The following is a 9,362-nucleotide window of genomic DNA, read 5'->3' as shown; positions in this document are numbered from 1 at the left end:
ATGTGCAATTTAACCATAATGTTAAATGCTTTAGAACTGATAATGGAGATGAGTTCTTTAGCTCTGAATGTGCAACCTTTTTATCAGACAATGGCATACTACATCAGAGTAGTTTACCACACACTCCACAACAAAATGGAGTGGTGGAGAGGAGACACATGCACATCTTAGAAGTAGCAAGAGCACTGAGGTTTCAGGGAGGTATACCATTATATTTTCTGGGAAGATTGTGTACTAGCAACTGTATACTTAATAAATAGACTACCATCCTCTATACTAGGTGGCAAGTCAATATATGAGGTCTTTCACAAGTCACCACATTCACTACTTCACCTAAGGTTTATTGGTTGTCTCTATCAGCCAGAGTGATAAACGTCTACCTAGGGCAATAACAACAGTCCATATGGGATATTCAGCATCTCAAAAATGGTACAAGTTATACAATCTCAAGGACAAAAAGTTTTTTGTCAGCAGGGATGTTACATTTAGAGAGGATGTATTCCCATTCATGATGATGAGAGAAGGAAGAAGTCCTCCATTATGTTTTGAGACAACTAGACAGTATACAACAGAACAACATGCATCTCAACAACAACATGCTCATATTCAGGAAATGCAGGCTCCTGCTCAAGAAATGGGACAACCACATGCTGAAAATGAAGATGCAATGCTTCAGCTAGATGACTTATCCAACAGTAGTGATGGGGAGATTCTAGTTCCAGAACAGGCAGCAGAGGTGGAAAATGATGAAGTATCAAATATGCAACTTAGGAGAACCAGCAGAGGATCAAAACCACCAGTATGGACCAAGGATTACATCTGCCCAACTATGAAGCCTTCTTCTTCTACTTGCATATATCATATGTCCAACTATCTAGGCTATGACACATTGAGCACTGCCTATAAGACTTATCTTACTGCAGTGTCAACAGATATTGAACCTGCATCCTATAATCAGGCAATGAAGGATCAGAAATGGGCAGATGCTATGCAAGCTGAGATAGATGCACTGGTGAGTAACAATACATGGGAGATGGTTCCTATTCCCAAAGGAAAAGTTCCTATTGGTTGCAAATGGGTATACAAAATCACGCATAGGTCTGATGGAACAATAGAGAGGTACAAAGATAGATTGGTTGCTAAAGGATACAACCAACAATAAGGGCTGGATTATCAAGAGACATTCTCTCATGTGGTCAAAATGGTTACCATTAGGACTCTGATTGCATTAGCAGCTATGAATCAATGGCCATTATTTTAGATGGATGTTCACAATGCCTTTCTTCAAGGTGACCTTGAGGAAAAGGTATACATGCAAATACCTCATGGATTTGGTAGCCAAGGGGGGAACACAGGATGTAGACTACTCAAATTATTATATGGCCTTAAACAAGCATCTAGGCAGTGGAACCTTAAGCTCACTAATGCACTCCTACAAGTTGGTTTCATACAAAGCAAGCATGATCATTCTCTATTCACCCTGAAGAAGCACAACAGACAGGTTATAATACATGTGCGTGTGGATGAAATTGTCATTACAGGTAATGATGCTGGTCTCATTCAGAAAGCCAAGAACACTCTGCAAAATAATTTCAAGATGAAGGATCTAAGAACTCTGAAATACTTCCTAGGAATAGATGTGTGCAGATCACAAAAGGGAATCCTGCTTTGCCAAAGAAAATATGCTTTGGAGTTTATTGCAAAATTAGGATTGTCAGGTTCTAAGCCTATATTAACTCTAATGGAGAGCAGAACAAGAAGCTTACTACCACTGGATATGATGAGCACTGTGACATCAATGATGATACAACATTAGAAGATGTAAGAGCGTACCAAAGATTGGTTGGAAAATTGCTTTACTTGACCTTAACCATACCAGACATAGCATATAGTGTGCAGACCTTCAGCCAGTTCATGCAATATCTTAAGAAGTCACACCTTGAAGCATCTTACAGAATTGTGAGATATGTGAAGAATGAGCCAGGTCTAGGAGTACTGATGAGTGCAGAAAAGAATACAGACTTGATAGCATTTTGTGATGCAGACTGGGCAAGTTTTCCAAACTCAAGGAAATCAGTAACTGGCTATTTGGTGAAGTTATAGAACTCCTTGATAGCTTGGAAATCAAAGAAACAGAACACAGTAGCAAGAAGCTCAGCAGAGTCAGAATACAGGAGCATGGCTCTAACAGTAGCTGAACTTGTATGGCTACTAGGTTTGCTCAAGGAATTGAAAATCCATATTGCTGCCCCAATACTGCTGTTCACACACAGTAAAGCTGCAATGCAGATAGCTAACAATCCTGTGTTTTATGAAAGAACAAAATACATAGAGATTGATTGTCATTTTATAAAGGGGAAGGTGCAGCAGGGCATGGTACATCCTGAGTATATGCCAACAGAAGATCAAGAAGCAGACATTTTGACAAAGGGACTTGACAGTGTGCAGCACTATTATTTGTTGTCCAAGTTAGGATTGTTTATTTTCATACCACCTAGATTGAAGGGGGTGTTGAAGTTGTAATACCCAAAATTTTTACTAATATTTACATTTTCGATTGAGCATCTTTATAATGAGGAGATATTTTTTACTTCGCACTTCCTAAATATGAAATTGACAATACATAAAAATTCCTTACTTTCGGTTGTGTTAATATTGACAAAGAAGTTCCATGGTATTGCTATGTGTAACACTTAATATTATTTTGATGAATTGTTGTTAAATACATTATAATTAAGGTTTTGGAATGACACCCTTTGGTATTTATCTAAAGATATTTATTAGGTTGTGAAGCCACATTTTTCATATTTATCCAAAGTTTTTATATTACTTTTGTGACATGCTTTTTCATAACCTCATCTCATTTTCAGTCCTTAATGCCAAAGAAAACCTCCATCTCTCTCTCTACTTCTTATCACATGAAAAACTCCATGAAAACCATAATAAATATTTACTGCACCAACCAGCAAAACTTGTTCTTGGTGGAGCTCAAGTTGCTCTTCTCTTTTGTGGTAAGTTACTAAACCCGTTTTTACACTAGACAACTATTAGTATTTTCTTTATATCTTTTTGTATATAGCTCCGTTTTAAGTGATATAAGACTTTGCGGAAATCTATCTCGTAGATCTATAACTCTTATTCAAGAACCAAAATTTAGTTTTGCATGTATTTACCCGAAAAGGGATAATAAAGTACAAGGGAGGTGCTGCCTAGATTTTCAGTTTTAAAAATACTCTCTGTACTACTGTTAGTAATTTTAGCATAACTCTTTGTACGGAACTGATATTGGGGTGATTCAAGATATTCTGAAATACCAAGACATATATCTACAACTATAATGAAGACTATACAGTCTAGTTGGTTCTTTTGCATCTTCAAAACTGAATCACAACACAACACGGTGATACTGTCCAGAATTTCTGTTTCAAATGTTTGGGTAATTTTCACCAATATCATGTTTAGTTTGACATGTTAAATCACTGAACTTATATAGATATTTGATTATGTATTTAAGTATATATATCCTTATAAAATCTAAGGGGAAGTGTTTGAGGAAGTGGACGTATTTGGTTTGTCTATGGCGTAGACGATTTGAACGTCCTCAAGTTGTGGTTGAACTGTTTTTGTGGTAAAATACCAAGGTTTGTGAATAAACTTTGTACTCTTTTTACTTTCTGGAATATTTTGAAATAACCTAATATTTTTTTTTCTTATCTTCAGTTTGTATCGTTGTATTCGTTTTATATGAAGTATTGTAAGATATTCGCTAAATCGCCCACCCGTACGGATTGCTTGATCGTTTTTCATTCTTGTTGGGACTTTGTCCTTCTTGTGGCAGTGACTTTGTCACTTATCTTGGCATGCCTCTTGATTCAGATCTTTTGCAATCTTGACTTTGGATTTATAGTTCGTCTTAAATTATGGAACTTGTCCGTGTTAAGTAAGAACTAGAAAGCCATTTTTAATATGGTTCTTGATTCTCTTGACTATTGGGTTTTTACCCTACTTGATTTGGGGTTTCGGTCCATCTTGATATCTGATTATGCTTAGTGTGATGGCATGACGTACATATTGGGAGAAAAATGGATATTTGGCAAACTCTCTTGGATTGATAGTATACGCTTTCTCGACTTTTGAACATTGTTATTGATATTTGGAAACACTTCAAGGTTTGATATTTAATACTTTTGATATATTTTTTTACTTGTTTTAAATTATGTTAAATTTGAGCTACCTATGACTGAAAAGGGGAATTGGAGAATTTAATGGCTCCAAGCCCAAATTTTATATGCCACTAAGCTTTATGCTTAGCGATAGTTATTTTCTATCGTAGGTAATGTACGAGATGAAATTTGAAGACAGCCTTATGAAGTAGTCTTTTTGGGAGCAATTATGGAGATCACATTTGCATATGCACCATGGTTTTGTATAGTGTTGGGACATGTACATGATATATATGTCATACTTATATATGTTATTTGGAGGCTTGTTGGATCTTAAGACCAAAATCTTGTAACTTGAATTTGGTAACTTATTTTATTGTTTTAGGGTGTGTTAATAACTCAAGTCTTATAATATGTTGAATTTAACTGTCTTATAACTATGTACAAAGGAGAAAATTAATTTTCTTTTTTATACCCGATAGTTTAAAATTTATGTACAATACAAACTTGCAGTAATGTTGATTATTCAAGAAGGATTATATCACCTTATGTTGAAAAAAAATAAAATAAAATTATGAAGAGTATTTTCAAAAAATAAAAATATTGCACTTTGGACCTCGTTGCATGGGCCTATTTCCGTTACTAAATTATTCTGAATATTTTTTTAATTAATATCTTCTTAATGTTGTAAGTAGTAAATTAGATTTATTTCGTAAGTAGCACCCTCCCAAAGGGGTTGCTACAAGTTTTGGTTTCAGAGCCTAGGTTTGTGATTCTAGGATTTTTGTTGTGATCGTACCTAATATGTTTTGTTATTTTCTTTCTTGAAAATGACTTGGAGATTATAAATTTTAGCATACTTATTTAATATAATTTGATGTATTCCTTGTGTATATGCATCATGTACATATCCCTAATGCAGTGTGATCTTATCCTTTATAGGCATTTTAATATGGCCTCTTCTTCGAATAGAGCTATTGAATCCGTTGATGAAAGTCAGGCCCATTATAATGCTCGACCTCACCTCCAAGAAGGAGATGAGGTACCCTTGCCTAACCTAAATCATCATCGTGTTAGTGAAAATGAAGTGGACAATAATCCAAGAGCAATGGGTCATAGTACTCCTATTATGACTCCTCCATTTCAGCAGATGGATGAGTTCTTTCGTCACTTGGTTTGGACAATGTTAGAACCAAGTGAAATAAATTTTGAGAAGATGAGGAAAATGGGTAGAGTTGAATTTGAAGGCACTACTGATCCCACGGTAGCTGAACAATGGCTCGAGCGCATGAAGAGGGTCTTTGAACAACTAGAGTGTACTAATGCTGCCAAATTTAAGTATGCTATCTTTCTTTTACAAAAGATGCCTATGATTGGTGGGTAAGTGTGCCAAATGCAAAAGCAAAACCTCCGGTGCTGACTTGGGATGACTTTGTGAAAGCATTTCGTGCGAAATATGTCCCCCCATCTACTGTGATGCAAAGAAAGAAGAGTTTCTGAATTTAAGACAAGGGAGTATGTCTATTGCAGAGTATCAACAAAACTTTCTCTGGCTTTCTCGCTATGCTAGAGGTATTATTGATGGTGAAAGAGACAAGTGCAGAAGATTTAAAGAAGGTTTGAATGGTTACATTTGAAAGTCTGTGGTAATCTTGCAACTTGAGGATTTTTCCAAGCTAATTTCAACTGCTATTACTTGGGAAAGAATTGACAAGGAAGAAGCTAGTAGGAGAGAAAACAGGTTTAGGAAGGGTAATTCAGATTATGGCGGTCCATCCAAGAAGGGAAGTTTGACTATTCCAAGACTGAAAGTGCACATAAGTCATCATATCATAAGTAGAATAAGCGAAATTTCTCTACTGTTAGTACTCCAAGTTATGTCCAAGGCAAAACTTATACACCTACTTGTGCACAGTGCGGGAAACATCACCATGGTGCCTGCAGAAGAGCTTCTGGTGCTTGTTTTAATTGTGAAAGTCTAGATCGTAAAGTGAAGGATTGTCATAATCCTAATCCTCTTTCTTATACACATACATAGGGCTCAGTTCAAAAGCTTGTCACTACTCATTCTCAAGATAATAGTAGTGCAAGACCTAGAAATGTGCAAGCAGCGGGTTCAAGTGGAGCTAATCATGCTAGTGGGTTGAGATCTACTACACGAGTCTATGCTATAAGACATAGGAATGACCAAGATGGCCCGAATGTGGTTGTTGGTAAATTTCACTTATTTGGCATATATGTTGTTACATTATTTGATCCTGGATCTTCGCACTCTTATGTTTGCTCATCACTTGCATTTTATGATACTGCTAAATCTGTGAGACTTGACTTTGATGTGCTGGTCACGAGTCCATTAGGTCATCTGGCTGTTGTTAACAGGATTTACCGAGATTGTCCATTCATGATTCAATCTTCCCTGCAGACTTGCTTGAAATGCCCTTCCAATACTATGATGTTATTGTTGGTATGGATTCGCTCCATAAGTACCATACATTGGTTGATTGTTGGTTGAAGCAAGTGACTTTTGAAAATCCTGCATATTTACACATAATAGTTCAAGGAGAAAGATCATTGACATCTAATATTATTTCTGCGGTCTTGGCAAGGAAGATGATTTGTCAAGGTGGTGATGCATATCTTGCTCATATAGTCGATACACGATTGGGGAGTCCAAGTCTTAAGGACATACCCATCATGTGCGACTTTCCTGATGTATTTCTTGATGATCTTCCTGGGTTGCCTCCAAAAAGGGAGATTGAATTTCCTATAGAGCTTGTCCCTGGAACTACTCCTATTTCTATCGATCCTTATAGAATGGCTCTAGCTGAATTAAAAGAGTTGAAGGCTCTATTGCAAGAACTTCTTGAGAAAGGTTTTATCCGTCCCGGTATTTCACCTTGGGGAGCTCCTGTTTTATTTGTGAAAAAGAAAGATGGCACTCTTAGGCTTTGCATTGATTACCGACAGCTAAACAAGGTAACAATCAAGAACAAATACCCACAGCCTAGAATCGATGACTTGTTTGACCAACTGAAGGGCGCCAGCTTGTTCTAAAAAATTTACATGGGGTCTGGATATTAACAGTTGCACGTGAGGGAGCAAGATGTTCCTAAAACTGCTTTTAGGACCATGTATGGTCATTATGAATTTTTGGTAATGCCATTTGGTTTGACAAATGCTTCTGCTTCATTTATGGATCTAATGAACCATGTAATCAAGCCTTATCTTGATCAATTTGTGGTGGTGTTTATTAATGACATTTTAGTCTATTCCAAGAATAGAGAATATCATGATAGGCATCTCCGGATTGTCATGCAAATTCTGAATGGGAGGCAACTCTATGCAAAGCTTTCTAAATGTGAATTTTAGCTGAGTGAAGTGGTTTATTTAGGGCATATTGTATCAGCTGAAGGTGTAAAGGTTGATCCTAGTAAGATTCAAGCTATTGTTGATTGGAAATCCCCTAAAACTCCAACTGAGATAAGAAGTTTCTTGGGTTTAGCAGAATACTATAGGAGGTTTGTGAAGGGCTTCTCTATTGTAGCTTCTCCTTTGACCAAAATTTTGGGTAAACACGCCAAGTTTGTGTGGGATGACAAGTGTCAAGAGAGCTTTGAAAAGCTCAAATCCTTGTTGATACAAGCTCCAATACTTTCTTTTCCAGCTGAAGGGAAATATTATGTGATGTATAGTGATGCATCTCACCGTGGTTTGGGTTGTGTTTTGATGCAAGAAGGGAAAGTAATTGCTTATTCCTCTCGAAAGTTGAAATTGCATGAGTTGAATTATCCCACTCACGATCTTGAACTTGCTGCCATTGTTTTTTATTTAAAAATTTGGAGGCATTACTTGTAAGGGGAGAAGTGTTACATATTTACTGATCACAAGAGTTTGAAGTACTTGCGTACACAAAAGAAGTTAAATTTGAGACAACGTAGATGGCTTGAACTCATCAAAGATTATGATTGCACGATTAATTATCATCCTGGTAAAGACAATGTGGTTGCAGATGCGTTGAGCCGCAATTCCCTTGCAAGTTAAACTCTAAGTCTTTTGCCTTTGTTTCTTGAATTAAGAGCCATGAATGCTTGTCTTTCATTTAATTCTAATGGTTATATCATTGCCAATTTGCAAGTCAAGCCAATCTTACTTGAGCAGGTCCAGAAAGCTTAGCAGTTAGATGAGAAGCTTGTGAAACGGATTGAAGAAGTCCAAAATGGAAGAGAATCAGATTTTACATTGAAGAAAGATGGTACCTTATTTTATAAAAATAGGTTGTGTGTTCCTAATGATGATGAATTGAGGAAGCATATCTTGATTGAAGCACATAGTTCACCTTATGCAATGCATCGTGGAGGTACTAAAATGTACCGGACCATCAAGGAGCACTACTGGTGGAATGGTATGAAGAAAGACATTGCAGAGTTCATCTCTAAGTGCTTGGTATGTCAACAAATAAAAGATGAATATCAAGTCCCTGCTGGTCTACTGCAACCCTTGTCAATACCTGTGGAAATGGGAAAGGATAACTATGGACTTTGTTTCTGGACTTCCATGCACTCAAAAGGAATCATGATGCAATTTGTGTCATTGTGGATAGACTAAGAGTGCTAATTTCTTGGCAATCAGAATGGACTACTCACGGGAACGTTTGGCAGAATTATACATTAATGAGATTGTGAGGCTGCATGAAATCCCTGTTTCTATTGTGTCTGATAGAGATCCAAGGTTTACATCCAGATTTTGGTCTAGCTTGCAAGAAGCTTTGGGTTCCAGGTTAAATTTTAGTATCGCTTTACATACACAAATAGATGGCCAGTCTGAGAGGGTAATACAAATCTTGGAGGATATGCTTCGAGCCTGCATTATTGAGTGTGAGGGTAGTTGGGACAAACACTTAGCCCTGATAGAATTTGCTTACAATAATAGCTACCAATCAAGTATAGGCATGCCTCCTTATGAAGCTGTATGGGAGAAAATGCAGAACGCCTCTTTGTTGGAACGAGGGTGGTGAAAGAAAATTGGTGGGTCCTGAGATTGTTCAACAAACTGAAGATAAGGTAAAAATTATCAAGGATCGCTTAAAAATTGCCTCAGGCAGACAAAAGTCTTATGCTGATCTTAAGAGGCGTGCAATTGAGTATAAAGTGGGTGATAAGGTATTTTTAAAGGTTTCTCCATGGAATAAGATTATGATAT

Source organism: Nicotiana tomentosiformis, chromosome 2 (genome assembly GCF_000390325.3).
Source record: "Nicotiana tomentosiformis chromosome 2, ASM39032v3, whole genome shotgun sequence".
NCBI lineage: Eukaryota > Viridiplantae > Streptophyta > Magnoliopsida > Solanales > Solanaceae > Nicotiana > Nicotiana tomentosiformis.
This window is presented reverse-complemented; position numbering follows the sequence as displayed.